At 43.3% G+C, this 18,546-nt stretch overlaps 1 long non-coding RNA gene across 1 annotated transcript in view; it reads left to right on the top strand.

Annotated features, from left to right (window-relative positions):
• The window catches only part of LOC146188421 (uncharacterized), an 82,837-nt gene that overhangs the window by 42,031 nt on the left and 22,260 nt on the right, over positions 1–18,546 (top strand). The window contains exons 2-3 of the long non-coding RNA XR_014707534.1: positions 9,101–9,173; positions 12,657–13,966. This is a non-coding gene — a long non-coding RNA (uncharacterized LOC146188421). The remainder of the gene's footprint in view (positions 1–9,100; positions 9,174–12,656; positions 13,967–18,546) is intronic.

The following is an 18,546-nucleotide window of genomic DNA, read 5'->3' as shown; positions in this document are numbered from 1 at the left end:
AACAACATTTTCTACCTCCTCCACCGATATGCTACCACTGTGGCGTCGAAGGTCACATCTCCAGGTACTGCTGCAGTAGGTTCCCGCCACACCATAACCACCCGGCGGCGCCAACAGTACCCAACAATCGGTAATAAAGCCCCGTTTTTGAGCATTCAAATAAACCGCGTGGGTATTACCGCAACATTCAGAACGAGAATCTCCGCGGCTATTCCCCTGCATCTGATCGAAGTGTCACTCCTCCACCCGCTTTCCGTGCGCGTCATTCTCCATAACAGCGGCGGCGCTCTATGTCGCTCCGTCAGGAAAACTAACTAGCGCCACCCATGGGGGAGAGGCCGCTGAAAATCTGCTGTGTGCCAACATCCCTCCTACTATAATGCTCAATATAAAATTCGTGTTAAGTGATGGTGTGTGTACAATAGCTTTGGTGGATACGGGTTGGACTATGTCTGTGATGAGTTCTCAGTTAAGGCGCTTGTTGGGACGAAAAGCAATGTTTGAATATGACTGTTCTTCAAAGTTTTGTGGTGTGAGGGGAGAGGTGTTGCGGCCGCTGGGTGTGTGCAGTGCGCAAGTGTTTGTAGGTGGTGCAATTTCTCGAGCCGAATTCATCGTCTGACACGCATGACATCATTTTAGGAATTGACGTTTTGAAGTTTTGTGGCGCTACGGTCGACTGCTACTCTGAGGAACTTTGCGTTAATACTTCCCCTCCTTCTGAACTTTTTAGAGGAGCCACACGTTCGTGAGGAAGTGTTCTGCGTAACAAAGGATACCGATGTGCCAGCCCTGTCTATGGTGTGCGTCCCAGTTTTGTGCTCCAGCCGTACCGCCGACACCTTCGACGCTACGGTGGCACCGCTTCATTCTAACTGTGCAAACGAACACATTCTGGGTCTTCATTGCCTACTGTCTGTGGTCAAGGGCTGCTCATGGCTGTGGGCCATCAATTGTTATTCGGAACCCGTAGTTTTACCTGTGAATATGAAGATTGCGACGTGCAGCAAAGAAGACGGTCCGTCGGTGGCTTTGGTTATTGATGCACCTGGCAAAATTGCTGTCGCTCCAGTCCATGACTCAAAACTGCGTCGAATGATTATCCGCTTTCTAACCAGTGAACAGCGTGACGCTTGAGAGACCTTACTGGTCAAGCAATCTTCCATCTTTGATTTTCGGAGCCCAGCGGTTCACGGTGCATTCCCGTGACACGTACCCGGCATCGCATTGACACAGGGTACTCATACCCAATTTAACAGAAGCCGTACAAAATATCGCCAGCAGAACACCAGGTTATCAATGAGCAGGTTCGGGGTATGCTGGAAATGGTGTTATTCAAGAGTCATGCAGCCCCTGGGCCGCCCCTGTAATTCTGGTCAAGAAGAAAGATGGTACATGGCGCTTTTGCGTCGACAACCACCGCCTGAATGCTGCAATAAAGTAAGACATGTATCCCCTTCCCCCGATCGATGACGCCATAGGTTGTCTGTTCACCGCATCATACTTTTCATCCGTCGATCTGCGATCGGGATATTGGCAGATTCCTATGCACCCTGACGACAAGGAGAAAACGGCTTTTATCACACAAGATGGCCTGTTTGAATTTAATGTAATTCCTTTAGGGCTCTGCAATGCTCCCGCAACTTACGAGAGACGCAGTCTTGTGTGGGCTAAAATGGCAAATGTGCTACCTCGATGTCATTTTTGGCCGGACATTTAATGAGCGCAATGAACGCCTCGCTCTCATGCTGAACTGCTTAAAAACGCCGGTTTAGTACTTAATGCGCAGAAGTGTTGCTTCGGTGAGCGTCAGAGTTTGGTACCAGGACACCTCGTCGATCGTGAAGGCGTCAGACCTTACCCGCAAAAGACCGCAACCGTTGCATCGTTTCCAACACCTCAGAACGTGAAGGAACTTCAAAGTTTCGTAGGATTGTGCTCGTATTTTCGCCGCTTCATTCCCCGTTTTGCTGACATCGCTAACCTGCTGACGTGCCTGCTCCATAGAGACGCTCCCTTCGAGTGGACATCAGAGTGTGACTCCTGTTTTCGCCAGCTCAAGTTTTTACTAACATCACGTCCGGCTCTCCGTTATTTCAACTCTTCTATTCCAACGGAACTGCACATGGACGCCAGTGGTGTTGGCATTGGTGCAGTGCTGATTCAGCGTTACGGTGACAAGAAACGTGTTATCGCTTACGCCAGTCGTTCCTTAAGCAAACCTGAACGCAATTGCACAATTACTGAGCAGGAATGCCTCGCTGTAGTTTGCGCTGTTCAGTGCTTTCGCTGTTATTTATACGGGCGACCCTTCAAAGTGGTTACTGATCATCGTTCCCTGTGCTGGGTGATAAACCTCGGTGACCCATCTGGCCGTCTTGCACGGTGGGCAATCCGTTTACAATGATCGATTACACAGTTTCGTACAAGAGTGGACGCCGGCACGCTGACGCGGACTGTCTCTCACGTTTGCCGCTTTCCTCGACGGAATGTGACGCCGACAATTGTGATCATTACATCACCGCGGTTTTATCTTCATTCCCCGATACCCGTACGTTCCGCGCTGAGCAGAGGATGGGCGATAATCTCCAACCATTCTTTAGCGCTGCAGGGGATCCTACAGCTTCCAGTGCCTTTGTATACGGGGTGGTCTTTTGTACAAAAAGGACTATTCTGCTACTGGTCTCCTTTTTCTGGGGGTGCCCGTCAGCCCACGCTCCTCTGTTTTGCGCGTTATGCACGAAGACTCCACTTCGGGACACCTGGGATCTGCGCGGACGCTATATCGCATCCAAGAACTTTTTTACTCGCCGCGGATGCGTCAGACCACTGAGAAGTATCTGGCTGGCTGTGCTGAGTGTGCGAGTCACAAACGCCCCACCGGCAGTCTTCCTGGTCTCCTTCATCCTATGACGCCTCCGAGATCCCATTTTGAGAAGGTCGGCCTCTTGGGACCCTTTCCCAAGTCTCATTCTTGCAACTGCTGGATCATCATCCGCACTGATTACCACACTCGTTACTGTGAGAGGACAGCTCTTTCATCGGCTACTGCATACCAAGTTTCCCTCTTCCGGCTGCCCTCTGTTATACTGCTCCATGGGCCTCCTCGAGTGCTGATCAGCGACCGAGGTCGTCAGTTCACTGCTGATGTTGTCGAATAACTCCTTCGTTTGTGCCAAACGCATTTCCGATATTCTACCTCTTATCATCCGCAAACAAATGGGTTGACCAAACGAACCAACCGAACACGCACCAACATGCTTTCAATGTACGTCGCCGCCGACCACAAGGACTGGGACCCTGCGGTACCATTTATAACATACGCATACAATAGCGGCCAACAGGAAACAAGTTGCAGTCTATTCTTTCTCCTCTACGCCCGGTCTCCTCGACACACCCTCTGCACCATCCTTCCTTTCTCCACAGACGACGATCCTGGGATTGCTGAGATCCTCTCCCGGGCTGAAGAAGCTCGCCGGATAGCTCACCTGAGAACCCTTGCCTCACAAAAGCGCTCGAAGTCCCGCTACGACAAAACAACGGCTTGAGGGGCTAGTTGGTGCTGCGCCACATTTCTGGGTATTATCCCGCTACGACGACCACCATCGTCACGTCACTAACCTCCCTGGCAAGATGATCTGGCTTTGGCGTCCACTAAGGAAGCGTGGCTTAAGTCAGAAACTGCTCGGGCACTATATTGGCCCTTATGTTATCCTCGAGAAATTAGTGACCTCACTTATCGGATTGCGCGCCTCATCAAAAGTGGCTGACGTTCGTCATGAACTGAGCTTGTTCACGTCGCGCGTCTGAAAACCTGTCATCCTCTTGCTGACAACTGACTCGGCCGGAGGGCTTCGCCTGGGACAGGGGAAGTGTTACGGACTTGGTGTCAAGCAGAGAATAGAGGAGGGAAGAAGGAAGAGGAAAAAGCGTTGGTTTTCTGAGGCTATCAGGCTTCACCTGGTTCGGCTGCCACAGAACTGTAAATAATCAGCCTCTTGCTTATTTCATTGTAACAGTATCTTCTTCAATTAGTAAAAAGCAAGTATGATACCGCATTTCCTTGGATAGTGAGAAAACCCCATAAAAAGTCTCGAAAGCCTTGGGTAACAAGAGAATTATATCAACGGATACAAACTCGCGACAAACATTGTCAAATTAATCCGATTCAAAGTTCCAGACGTACTCAAGGAATACAAAACATTTAGAAATAAGTTAGGTTCTGACATCAAAAAGGCAAGAAAATAATACTACAAGAACAAATTTTCAGCAGTCGCCAACTGCCCGAAGAACATCTGTAATTGTTTTAGCGAGCTCAAGGGAAGGAAAACATGTCATATTCCTAGAACAATAATACTAAATGACTGAATATAGTGGCGCTTGTTTGGTAAACAAGTATAATTTGCATTTCCTATTCTCTGGTGAATCATCTCAGAAACGGGACAGAACACATGAAATTGATCAGTGTATTGCTTTTCCAGTTAGAGGTTCTATATTCTTGAATTCATGCAGGGAACATGAAGTATTCACAATCCTTATAAACTTGGATAAACCCATGGCGGCAGGCGCAGATGAAATTAAGGCCAAACTTATTATTGCTGTTGCAGATCTAATCAGCTTGCCCTTACAATATATGTAACAACGAGTTAGACGAAGTTGTTTTTACAGATGCTATGGAAATTGCCAGAGTGGGTGTTTTACACAAAGGTGGCCCGTATGACAATATAAACAATTATAGGCCTATATCTTTACTTCCTTTATTTTCTAAACTGCTGGAACATTTGATCAAAATCAGACTGTGTAAGTTCTGTAACGAGAGATAAATGTTTGCGAAAGAACAGTTCGGTTTTCGTGAGCATAAGTCAGCAGAAATGGCAGTGCTTAGTATAAAAGAAAAAAATATTCTCTAATATGGACGACAAACAATTAACAGTTGGAATTTTTTACATTTCAAAAAGGCTTTTGATGATACTTTATTTTATAAGCTAGCATTTTACGGCATTCGAGGAGTTGCCTTAAACCTGATCCGTAGTTATCTTTCCGGTTGCGTGCAGTATACATGTTTAAGTGGTCATCAATCACAAACTAGACTATTAATATGCGGTCTTCTGCAAGGATCTAATTTGGGCCCAATATTTTATATTGTTTATATAAATGATATAATTGCCATCCCAAGAACAGCAGCAATAATCTTGTATACAGATGATACCAGTGCATTTTTTTCTGGCATGCATCTTAGTAATATTCAGGTCGACGCAAATGCGTGCTTATATGAACTATCTTTAAGCTAGAAATAAACGTTTATAAAACAAAGGTTATTGTATTTAAGGTACGCGCAACAAGGCTGATGACTCCGAAATAAAGCTTACATTTCAAAACAGTGTAATTGAACGTGATTCTTCCTAGAAATGCTTAGGTGTCGTTTTTGAAGAACATTTGAGTTGAACCCTGCATATTAATAGGATTCATGCCAACATATCAAGGTCACACTCTGTACTGTACAATATCAAGACAATATCAGAGAACTTGTTCCTAAATAGTTGAAGTGGCAGTTATATTATTCCTTAATTCATTCACATCTTCCTTATTGCCTATTCGTATGGGGGTCTACAAAAAAACTAATCTCTCGAGGCTAATATTGTTGCAAAAAAAAAAACGATACAATATGTCGAAAACCTTGCGTACAATGACCATACAGGTTTGTACTTCTCAGAGCATTCCGTCTTAAAAGTGAACAAATTATTTGAGTTTAAATTGCTTTGCTATGTCTTTACCGATTTGAATTTTAATCCAATTAAATACGTTCAATTATAGACTAGTATTAATGCGCCTTATACATTAAGGCACATCAGGTACAGAGTACCACTTGTTCGGACTAACTAGGGGACAGAAATGCTTTCGTTTTTAATTGCCAATATTCTTAAACACACACTGGCCATAGAAATTATTCAGAAATGTGTTTCCCAGAATGCCTTCAAAAAGAAGGCTATAGCTTACCTTCTTTCTTGTTCGGGTGATTAAAGGGTTGTTTCATGTAGAAATTCATTATGTCCTTGATGTTCTGTTAACTGTAAGTATGCCATGTAAATATTCACTGTATAATTATGTCGCCGCTAGTCTGTGAACTTTGATCCTTTTTTTTTGCATAAGTGTGAGTTCTTTGTGTGACGAGAACGCATGTTGTTCTTGCTTCTTCTGCTGCTTGCGAGCATTGTGTCGGGTGCTTGGGCCCCGTCAGGCAACGTTCATCTGCCTTTTACCCTCTGTATCCGAGACTTTGTCTAAATAAACATCAAATCAAATCAAATAAAAAAAAATGGCGAACAACTGTAGATAATCCCAGAAGTTACCTACATTCCTGTCATTAAAGCACATAATTCACAATTGCGGCGATTTTTCGTTCCGATATTTTCTTGATGTGCAAAGATTTCTAAAGATCTTGGGTTGCTCGTTTGCATCAGCAGCAACGGGCAGAGACTTGTTTTATCTTTTTTAGGCATCCTGCGAGAATATTTTACGGCGTTACAAAAATAAAAAAAAAAATATATCGATTTGGGAGATGTTTAAGCTGGTGTGAAAATAGGAGACCTTAAAGCCAGTTTGAAAGAACGTTTTCTCCTTTTTTTTAAATGTAATTTTCTGTTTATTGTCCTTTCTATCCTCCTACAAAGCTTACAGAGTTAACCATCTGAAGTGTTCAAATGTCGTGTTCAGATTTAGGGTGCTCAAAATTTCACGAACTAACATGAATCAGCGCTTTCTGCCATAGCTTCTGACGGGGTATAATTAACGAACTTGCCAGCTACTTCTGCACTGGTAAAATATGCGCGGTGGAGCCTTTACTTTACCTTTCTGAGGATTATGTGGCAGCGTTAATGGCTTATCATGTACCAGACTTCTACGCATCGTCTTTGGCGTACACGGGATTTAACACTTTCTTATTCACTGACTTCTTAACCGGGGCCTGTATTGCCACGCACATACTCCTTTCGATGCAATTGTAAGCTACCGCATTATGTGGCTGACCACCTGCGATGGATATAAGAACCCTGCTTAAATATAAACCACTTTATTTACCTGTCTAACCTATAGGTACTATGGAAAGACTGGGTGGTATAGAGAGACGGGGACGAAATGACAAACATAAAAGCGCAGTGACATTGACACGCGTTTCTTCGTGCGCACATTCACTGTGTCTTGTCCTGCATCGCCAGTCCTTCGAAAGCATGTTGCAACACTGTCTACCATTGTGATCTACTGATAACTTTCCTGAATGGATCTAGGGGATTCGATTCCCGTTTATCCCTAACTTCAATCAGCTCCACCTTGTAAACTGTTCACGCGGCACCACGCACCTGGTGGCTAATAAGTGCCCGTCCACATGATCTGCCGACTACTGCAACATGGCCACAGGCGTGCTTAGAGGTGGCGCATAAAACAGCGTGCCATTATTTTCGTGTCAAAATGCTTTACAAAAAGGTTTCAAAACATAACGCAGCAAAATCGTTCATCACATAGTTTGTGTCCAACGCTGTATAATTGTAGGATGAGGCTTTACAGTAGGCTTTCAAGTTCGGACGTGGTATCAGCAGTGGAAAAAAATGCAAGACAGTGAATGAACAAGGAGAAGCTGTGGTATGTCTGTACACGAAGTTGGTATAAATCGCTCTAGCCCCCTACTGAGAGAATCCACACTCCAAATGAAGCTTTGGAACGTATGAACTCTCTATACACTACCGATCAATACAATACTTTGTGGAATTTAAAATAGTCTTATTTCTTAAACCTTTTACCTCCCGCCTCCGGACAACATGGCGTTCGACCCGTGTGCCCTAATTGGCGGCGACACCGCCCGGAGCTTGCAACCGAAGCGTATCTTCCATGAGCTTATCTGGCATTACAGCCATGGCATGTCCCTGTATTACTTTCCAAATTACCCTAGATTTATGCTTTAATGAAGCAATAGAACATTTCCATTCAATGCCCCTTTAAACAAAATACATCAGTATCGGAGATGAAACCATTTCTCCTAAATCCATCTTCAAAGTATCTTATCTAACTCTTTTTATGGCGCTTATGTTTTTATAACTTCCTTTTTATCATTTTAACTTACAAATTTGTTTATGGCGCTTATAATAAATAGTATATTAAGTGGTTTACTGAACCATATATTTACTCTCGGTATGCTTAAACATTTTGCCACGTTATGTTTAGATGTAGCTGCACAAACAGTAAGACCCTGTCAACACTCCATCAGTTCTTGCTCTCATAGCTACAGCAGACAGGCATTGTTTTTTACGCAGTGATTTCCAACTAAGAGTCACTATTAAACACTGCGATACCGAGAGAAGTATAAAGTGCAATCTTGTGTCTTCTGTGATTGTTTGAGTTATTTTTCACTCATATACATGCTGTTCTCAGATAATATGGAGAACGATCAAAGAGATCATGTTACAAAATTTGCATTTTATTTTAATTCCCTTTACCGTTTCTATGTCCCATAGTTCTCTCAATGCTGTATATATTTGGGCTTCACTGGTACGTAACTGTAACTGTGTAACTGTAACGCACGTCGTCTTTCACTCTGAGCGCCCCCTGGCATTCCTCCCTCCTTAAGCGTAACGCACGTGTAACTGTGTGCGTTACGCTTAAGGAGGGAGGAATGCCAGGGGGCGCTCAGAGTGAAAGACAACGTTCAAGTGAATCGGCTCCGGACTCGCAGGACGTATCTAAACCTTGGACCGTGTGATTCTACCTGTACCGGCTCTGTTAATCTAGCCCCAGTCGCCAACACCGTGACAATATGTGGTTTTAAACAAAAAACATCCATTTCTGTAAAGAATATGTAACATATTGTATTGACAGAATCTGGTCAGAACCTCCTGCTGCTGCACTGAGACTGCTAGACAGAAAGCATAGGCTTGCTGTGAGTAAATTAGTAACATTTTTTCAATGTCTAATTGTGTCTTGTTAATTAAGCGTCTTCTACATGGGGACTGCTTTCGAAAGCATATTTGAACTTTTATTTCCTACAATACATTAACGCGTTCTTGCTATGTGTTTTTATACTTAAAGTCTTCATTCATGACATTTATTACAGATGCCAAATGTCTGGAAAACCTCGACCGGGAAGCGATCATCAATCTACTAGCGTGGGGGGTTGTCCCAAATGGGTAATTATATGTCTAGCTTTGCAAAACACAGTATCGAATAAGCAATATTATTTTTTAATTATTCGCTATCCGTTGCCACGTAGTCTAAAGCTTCATTTTGCAGTAATTATAGATAGCATGCCAGAGAGATCATATCTACCTATATTTTTAGGAAAAGGGGTAAAAAATGCAGTTTTAATAAATCTACATTATGATCACTAACGCTCTGACGCTGCATCATCGAACAGGAAGAAAAAATAAAAAAACGAGAAACGTTCTCATGAGACGGAAACAAAATAATTATATACAAATGGAGATATCTTGAAAATATTTTCTATGATTTTTGGCTTAATGCCTTTTGGCGTTGGCTTTAAGGGAATAATTTGTGCGAAAATTTTCTGGTAGATTTTACTAGACATACACTGTCAGCTGGTGTTATCAACATTGCACCTGTTCTTTTGTATCACACTTTAGACTTTGTATGGATACTTAGATACACTATGCAAATATTTGTTGTAATTTTTGCTGCCAAAACCTTCATTACTGTTTCATTGATATTGCTAAGTAGGGAGTACAAAGGGCAGACACGTATCATTAAGCGTAATCCTAAAGGTTCAAACGCATATTTCTAGACGGAACCGATGATTAGCCATCAGTGTAGGACTCCAGCCTTTAGGTAGAAATCACTGAAGCTGGGAGCACTTAATTTTTAGGGCCCTTGATGGACAATATATTTGAGCAAAGAATATGTGTGACGTACATAAAAACAAATTCTGACCACTCGATATCTTGAAACTAACGAAACAAGTTCAAGCCTCTTTGAAAGCTCCGAAGGGTCTATGAATATTTCAAGGCCGGAAAGTCACCTTCGTTTGCTGTATTCGTGAGTTCGTGCACGTTTGAGTGCAGAACAGCAAACAGCGGCATGCATTGTTTCGTCTATTGTGAGTAAAGCCGATATTGCCAGCCCATATAGTGTCAACCGCAGAAGTGGAAAGTGGCAGCGGCCTTCGCAAATCTGCTTTCCTAACACTCCGCTATTTGAAAGAACTATCGAATACCGGTGATGAAAACAGTACCACGACGACGACCTGTCTACAGCGCCCATGATACGGAGCTCTGGGTAGTGCGAGTGCAGAAAATTGCTGCGATATTCGTGGGAGCTTCTTGGCCGTCTGACGTTCTGTTCTCACTACAAGTGAGAACAGGTTCCACTGGTGCTGTAATAATTCAGCGCTTAAATGAGTACTTTGAGAAAACGCCTCTGACCTTATTAGAACTGTCCGCAATGGTAAAGTACTGGACCAGGCCGCCGGACAAGATTACATATCTGCGCCAAAGCGACCCGTTGTGTGCGGCGTAATATGTCACTTCCTCGAAAATATCAACATTGCTTCCACTGGCCTGAAGTTTATAAGGCGGATGCAAAAAGCTATACATTAGTTTTTTCACTTGATCTTGGGAGGCGAGGGAGAATATCAGATTTCATTTTATAAAGTGGTCATCCTGAAGTGTTTCATTTCAATGTTGTAGCAGGTAGCAAAAAATGCCTGATACTCAATAAAATAGGACTCCTGTTCGTTCAACGTCGGAGTTGTGAATTAAAATCATAGCCATGCTCCTGGCAGGTGGTGCTGTGAGCACGGACTCGAGATCTTACATTGAGTGACGTGAGAATCCAGAACGGCTATGCATTATGCATTGTAGAATGCTTTAATATTCCCCGATGTAGAATAGCTTAAGTACGCTAACACCACAGCATGATATCTTGGAGTGACAGTTGAGGTGACAGCCCAGTATAGAGTCGGAATAGAGGCTATGGTCATCCACTTTGGTTTGGAGGCCAAACAGGATGACATGTTCGAACAGCTTGCTCAGACATGAAGGCGAGATAGATGGGAAGAAGGGTTCTGGGGCAATATATCTGCGGTGTTTGGTAACGAAAGGACACGTGTATGTGTCCAAGAGACGGTTAGAGTGCCAGCTCACCAATGTGTAGTGAGAAGATCGGTAAAAGCTTCATGAGAGGTGGTATCTCCATCTATATCCACCACTCCACTTCTGTGACGAGGCTGAATATTTGTTGTATTTGTATATGGTAAAGAGGGCATGATTGTACTCTAAATGGGAAAAAGTATTTGCAAGGATAAATAGTTTTGGCTACACGCCTTCAGAGAAGGTATTACTCTCCAGTGCTGCTAAAGCGGAGGGCTCTAACGAATGAAAAAAATGAGTTGTACTCAACACTCGGATGTGGTACATGTGCTTGTTTTAAAAGCGATGGCATAAAAAAAGTCCCTCCGGTACTGGTGGTGCTTCAGAGGGCGCAATGTGCGTAGACGATGTACAGAGGTACGCTCATGCTTCGCCCTAAATGTAAACGTATTAGCGCATGAAGCACCGCATGCTTATTCTGGGATCTTTAATGACATATGTGCTCATTAGTATGCTATCTTATGGCTAAGCATACGCTATGCGGACCATTTATACTGCTTGCCTGATATCCGTAGTGTCGGAAATTTAGGCCCTTTTTATTAAATCCAAAGTATTTCTTCCAAAGGCACTATTTTACATTAAAATTTTGTATTTTTTGAAGAAATAAGAAAAAGTTTAATTTATTCAATACAATATTCATTCATCGTTATCCATAGCATCAGACATACGTGATGCTTTACTGTTGCATTAAAACTAATTACACCATGCAGATGACCCCTTATGCGTTTTGACCTGGATTAATAAACTGTTATTCATTTACACCTTATTTCAGGACTGGAAAGAGCTCACAATTCCAAAGGAGTTATTAAACGTTATCTACTTTCAGTTCTTTGAATTTAGCCATATTTTATTATCAATTGGCTTGATGCGTTATGCCTCAAACTTCAGTCAATACACTGTATTCACAATGTTTTTTGCATCTTTAGTCGGATAATAAAGTCACTTATCTCCTGAGTGTGATTCGTCATCAATGCCACCCACATCCGCAGCGCAGGACGTGAAACTTTTTGTATTACCGCAAGTGTGAATTGAAGGTGAATTGGGAGGGAGGAAGCTGTTGGAGGACCCTTGCGCGCCGGCTGGTTTCAGGTTGGCAGACGTGAGATTCTAGCAAGCTATTATAAAAAGAAGGGACAGGAAACTAAGAAACATCGAATGGCTTTAAAGTTTTTACACAGATTATTCATGATGAAAATGATACAAATGAAGCAAGGAAATTGAAAATGTGTAAAACGTGAGGTAACCTAAGTCTTGTCATCAGTTCAAATAGCACCTTGCGCTTAATCTTCCATATTCGTTCTAATATTGATATTACGTGCAGCTTGTACAAGTTATGCGTTCAGTTATGCAATAATCAATCTGTCCAGCACTCGTTTTCTGCCATTCCACAAATAGATTTCATAAGTTTTAGTCACATTAAAATGCTACATTGCCGTCTTGTCATTTATAAAAATTACTTTATTCTTTCTTAGAGCGCGCAAACACATCCTTCTTTTTCTTTTCTTTCAGTGCCCACAAGGAGCCAGACCATTTAGTTATTGCGGCCCAGACTGCTACTGCGGTCGCAACCACCCTGCTGTGCCTTCACTATATCTTCCGTGTATAGTCCTAAAAGCGCGCGGATAGATACGGAGCGAAGCGTTCCACAGCTGTTTCAGAATTTCTGCTGCTATAAAACTTCACAGACAGCAAAGAGAGTAAGAATAAAGGCACATGTATGATACCCAGTCGCCTGGAATAAAGACTGCGTTCATATATGTTAAGGTTGTCAAGATTAAAACGGGATAATCAGAATATTAGGGTATTGAAGATTCCGCCTTGAAAGCGAGCACTCCTTTGTTTTTTACGCGGGTATCATTTACTATAGTTTTTAGGGAGCCAATGCTTTTGATCAGTTCTATGAAGACAGTGTTGGTCTATCGTGCGATTGTTTGCAAGCATTGCTCCTAACAGTTCATTAATAACGGCAGTGAAAATCTAAGCATGGCTTTGACGCATTTCCTCGGAATATTGCGGTTCATGAAGAAACTTGGGCCCAGTTCATAGTTTTTTTGGGAACCGTTGATTGAGGGTGCTTGACTTTGGCAGACGCCGATAGCCACCCTTCCTCAGATACATGCCTAGGCTGATATAAGAGAGAAGTTTTACGGTGTAGTGTAGTATACACACGCGGTGATACATTGCCAATATTTTATATTTAATAAAAACAATAACGTGATAAACTGCCTTCAGATAAGTATTAAATTTACGAAATTTGAAAAGTTTAGCTTGAAATGTATTAAGTAGAAGAAATTTAGAAATGTTTAAAAAACCTTGCCTTGAAATCAGGATAGATTCATTTTCACAGCCCTTTCTTGCAAAAATAACATTTTGTTGAAACGTTTCCTAACTGGTGTGATGAAATGAAAAATGTAAGGGGGAGGCGAAAAGCACCAGAACAAATTGGATGTAAGGAATTGTGAGTAAGAATTACTTGCAGCAGGCATGTTGGAGCAAATTCAAGGAGATGCTGGAGCTCATTAAGTACACGTAACTAGAAAGAGAAAGTGGGAGAATGCTCGTTGAGTAGATTGTTTCGTCCATTTAGCTTTTAATGCTCCTGCAACTCTGTGTATATGTTAATATCAGCGAGAAGAGTGAAAACAATGCTGATTGTTCAAACCAAATGTGTTTCATGAACCTAATGCACACGAAGGTTGTCAGATTTATGTCGTGTCTCTATAAACATGTTTGTGGGAATCTGTACAAGTAATCTCACTTGAAATCTTTCAGAATTGTCGGAGTGCCGAGATTTTTGCCGAGGATTGCGATTAGAATTGGTGAGGATTAGCATCAAAGTTCTTTAAAAATTGCTAACATTTTTTTCCATTTAAGGACAACAATGACATGATTATCTAGAAATAATTCAAGAGGGTGACTCAATTTTAAGAACTGATTGAGGATTATTGTCAGAAACGAAGACAAAGTTAGCGAAGGATGCGAAGGTGTATTGAGAACTACAGTTCTAAACCTGGGAAATGTACTTATCATAATTCAAGCAAAATATGTCATAGTACTTGGTATTATGATGGACTTCCCATTGAAAATTCAAGAGAATGGGCTAGTTGGTAATTTACATTAGGAAAAACCGCGCACCCGTTAAGATGTCGATGGAGCACAACATGCCTCCAGAGTGCTTTAAAAGCCCCGGTGAACTATAATGTAATTGGGAAAGCAGCATGGCGGGCTAGTTAGTAATTGAGATTTGAAAACAAAAAAAGAACAGTATACCTTAAGGCATACACAGAAAACGATATTAAAAAGACATCACTATAAAGCGGTCTCAGCAACTACAAATGTCACTTGGAAGTGTGGTATAAAGGGCGAGTTAGCAATTATTATTTAAAAACAACAGCGCAAACTTAACACAAGGGTGGACAAAGATAGAACACAAAAATGCTGTAAAGGGCCCTAAGGAACTGAAAAATGGATGTCGCAAAGTCGGCAGGGCTGTTTGGTCATTTATTTCGCAGAAAAAACGGTGTATTCTTGAGGCACGGACGAAAATAGATAGGATACACGGCGCTGTAAAAAGGGCACCAGGAACTAGAAATGCAATTTCTACCTGTTGTTAAGCCCAACTTTATGACGGTGATTAATGCATACCGATATGTAAGATAGAAAGAGCTTTTTGGTAACTCATTTTTGGAAATATACTGCTCAGCCTTAAAGCAGAGACGGAGAACGATAGGACAACATAGCGTTGTTAAAAGGCCCGAGGAACTAGAAAAGAGTATGCAAGGGTGGTAAAACGATTAGTTGATAATTCATATTTAGAAGAAACAGTGCACCCTGAGAACACAGACGGAGAACGACAGGACCACATAGTGCATGTAGTTTTAGACCCCTTGAGACTAGAAAAGCAACAAGAGAGATGGTAGAACTGGCTAGCTGGTCGTTAGTATTTGGAAAAACAGTGGCCCTTAACAAAAAGACGGAGAGTGATCGAACAACACAGCTGAATGTAATGGCCCCAGGAACTAGAAATGTAACCTAGCAGAGTGGTAGATTAGGCGAACTGGTCATGATAATTTTAAAAAATATCGCGCCCTTATGACCGGGACGGAAAGTGATAGGACAACACAACTATAAAATGTTCGATTTCGTTTGTGGAGTTGACGTTCTAAATCGACTCAGTCTATGCTAGAGGACTCTGGAGATTTCGACCACCTAGGGTTCTTTAATCTGCACTGACATTTCACACAGCATACGGGGGCCTGACTTTTTGCCTACTCTGAAGAGCGGCTGCCGAGGCCGAGATTAAAACCCGAATTCTTGGGAACAATATTGGGAAATGCGCCACTCTGGTGGGGTAACTCTGAAAAAACCCGAGGAACTGGAAATACAACTTACAAGGGTACCATGCTTAAATTACCCCACATGAATTTCGAGCATATAGTGTTATGTCGTAGAGGAGTATATCATGCGGCAGGTATGGCTAATACTGGTGATATGGGCAATATGGGCACATGGGCAATATGTGCATTCTGGCATTGTGGGTATAATGGGTGGTATGGGCAAAATGGCACAAATGGAATCTGTGACATAATAACTATTGTGGGGTGTCTTTTGCATAGGTGTTCTGCACTGCAACTACAGAAGGCTAGCAAAAACTCAAGTGTTTGCAGTCAACATGGCCACAATAAGTAGAAAACATGCGCGATTATGCCACATCAGGATCTAATCATCATCATCATCATCATCAGCCTGACTATACCGATTGCATTGTTAATGCGTCTCCCATATTCCTCTAATTAACCCGGGCCTGTGCTAGCTGCATCCACTTGCCCCTGCGAACTTCTTAACCTCATCCGCCCACCTAACATTCTGCCACCCCGTCATTGATTTCCTTCCCTTGGAATCCAGTTTGTTGCCCTAAGCGACCATCGGTTATTCTCTCTTCGCAATACTTCTTGATTTTCACTAGAATGTCAGTAACTTGACTTATTTCTGTGACCCACTCTACACGTTTCCTATCTCTTAATGTTACACCTACCATTTTCCGTTCGATGGCCCTCAGCGTTGTCCTCAACTTATGTAGAACCCTCTTGGTTAGCCTCCACGTTTCAGCCTCGTAGGTGAGTACCGGTAAGATGCAACTGTTGTATACTTTCGTAAGCGTTACCGGTAAGCTTCTATTATTATTCGGTGAGGGCTTGTCAAATGCGTTCCATCCCAATCATATTCTCCTTGTTGTTACCCTTTCATGGTCCAGATCTGCGGTTACTACCTGTCCTAACTAGACATAGTTGCGTAATACTTCCAGTGTTTCGCTATATAACGTAAACTGCCGTTTCTTTCCGAGACTCTTCAACATTAGCTTAGTCTTCCGCATATTGCGTTTCAAGCATACCTTTCTACTTTTAATGTATAGGTTATAAACCATTCTATGCAGTATATCCCCTGAGTTACTTAGCAAGGCAATGTCACCAGCAGTTTTCAGATTCGTGAGGTATTCTCCAACTACCATTATCCCCTAACTGCTCCCCTTCCAAGTCTATACATACTTCTATGCAAGCTGTGAATGGAACCGGGAGGTCGTGTCTCCTAGCCTAACACGTTTTTATCTTTATGCAGAAGGGTGGTTGCTGTGCAGGACCTATATATATATATATATATATATATATATATATATATTGTGAGCCTTTCGTGGATGTTATTTAATTTGTAAATGCCATGATCTTCCTCATTCATTTGTACATACCATCATCATCGTCCCGCGGAGCCGGCTCCGGCACGCGCCTGGGTTTTGTCATCGGATTAAAAATGCTAGACAAGGCATCGCTGGCCTTGCCGTCACGACCATGCCGTCTCAACCTAGCCTGCTTTCACAAGTGGTGGAGGTCGAATTAGATCCCCTTGCTGCCTTGAGCCCTGCCTCTCGCTGGAGCTACGTTCCGGTCGCCATTTGGCAACTGCCACCACAATCATGTCAACCGAGAGCAATCACGACCCGGCCGGACCCTCTACCTCAGCTGCACCGACGCCTCCGACTCTGCCCACACGTCAACGCGACCCGCCGCTGTTCGCTGGTTGTCGTGACGAAGACGTGGATGATGGCTCAACACATATGAACGCTGCTGTGCCTATAACCGGTGGGACGATGCTTTAAAATTTCTCAACGTTTCATTCTACCTAATTGAGGTCGCCAGAAACTGGTTCATTTATCGCGAACCCCACACTACTAACTGGACCACTTTCAAACAGCAGTTCCGACAATACTTCGCCAACCCGGCAGTTTGGACTGAGATCGCGAGAAACAAGCTCCTTTCTCGCCTTCAAGGTCCCGATGAATCATATGCGTCTTACATAGAGGCTGTTCTTGCACTTTGTCGGCGCATTAGTCCCACCATGACGGAACCTGGACGTGTGCACCACGTCTTAAAAGGGATCAATTCTATGGCATATCACACCTTAGTTGCCCAGAATCCTTCAAGTGTTGATTCAATTATTACGACCTGTCAACGACTCGACCAGCTGCAGTCCTGTCGATTACAGCCCGGCTTCGCAACTGGTCTGACCTCTGCTGACCTTGATCTGCGGGCAATGATTCGAGCAGTCATCCGGGAGGAGCTCCAAACCCTCAATCCTTTCTGTCGACATGGGTGCGATCATTCTTCCGCACCTCCTAATGACGCCGTTCTCCGCAACATGATTAAAGAAGAGTTAGCTGCCATCAGCCGCCCTATGACATTCGAACCTTCTGCAATCCGCCCAGCGCCGACCTACGCGCACGTCGCTGCATCCCCCCCTTCTTTGGTTCACCCGCCCCGACCGGCACCAACATACAATCACGTCAATGCAATTGCGATGGCTCAACCTGCACCACCTAATCACGCACCTTGGCGTCCCTCCCGACCAGTCTGCTATTGCTGTGGTATTAGAGGACATATATTCCGCTTCTGTCGTCGCCGCCTTCAGAACGAGTGCGTGGTACGACACCTTCGAATGTGACATGCCTTCAACCTCATATTATCAACGCCGGTCTATACCAAACCCACCTCGACGATCCTCCCCACCTCCAGTATCTTCCTCTGAGCCTCGTGGGAACCATGTATCCCGAAGCCGGTCCACATCCCCATACCGCCGCTCAGTTTCCCCTCTCCGCCCCGCAACAGCTCTCCCTGTCCGCCATCCGGAAAACTAAGTGTTGCAGTTTCCGGAGGTCAAACTGCACTCTGCGAACTTACTAAAAGTCCTCCTGATTGCCCGTATAACGTGATTGCTGTTATAGCTGAAGGTTTACCGGTTGAAGCTTTGATTGATACAGGGGCTGCAATTTCTGTCATTCACGCTGATTTGTGCTACCGTTTGCGAAAAGTGACAACACCGTATGATGGGCCTGAACTCCGTGGAGCCA

This window comes from Amblyomma maculatum, chromosome 5 (assembly GCF_055883805.1).
Source record: "Amblyomma maculatum isolate TAMU_Amacu chromosome 5, ASM5588380v1, whole genome shotgun sequence".
In the NCBI taxonomy this organism is placed as follows: domain Eukaryota; kingdom Metazoa; phylum Arthropoda; class Arachnida; order Ixodida; family Ixodidae; genus Amblyomma; species Amblyomma maculatum.
Note: the sequence above shows the minus strand (reverse complement) of the source record. Positions and strands in the feature narration are given on the sequence as shown.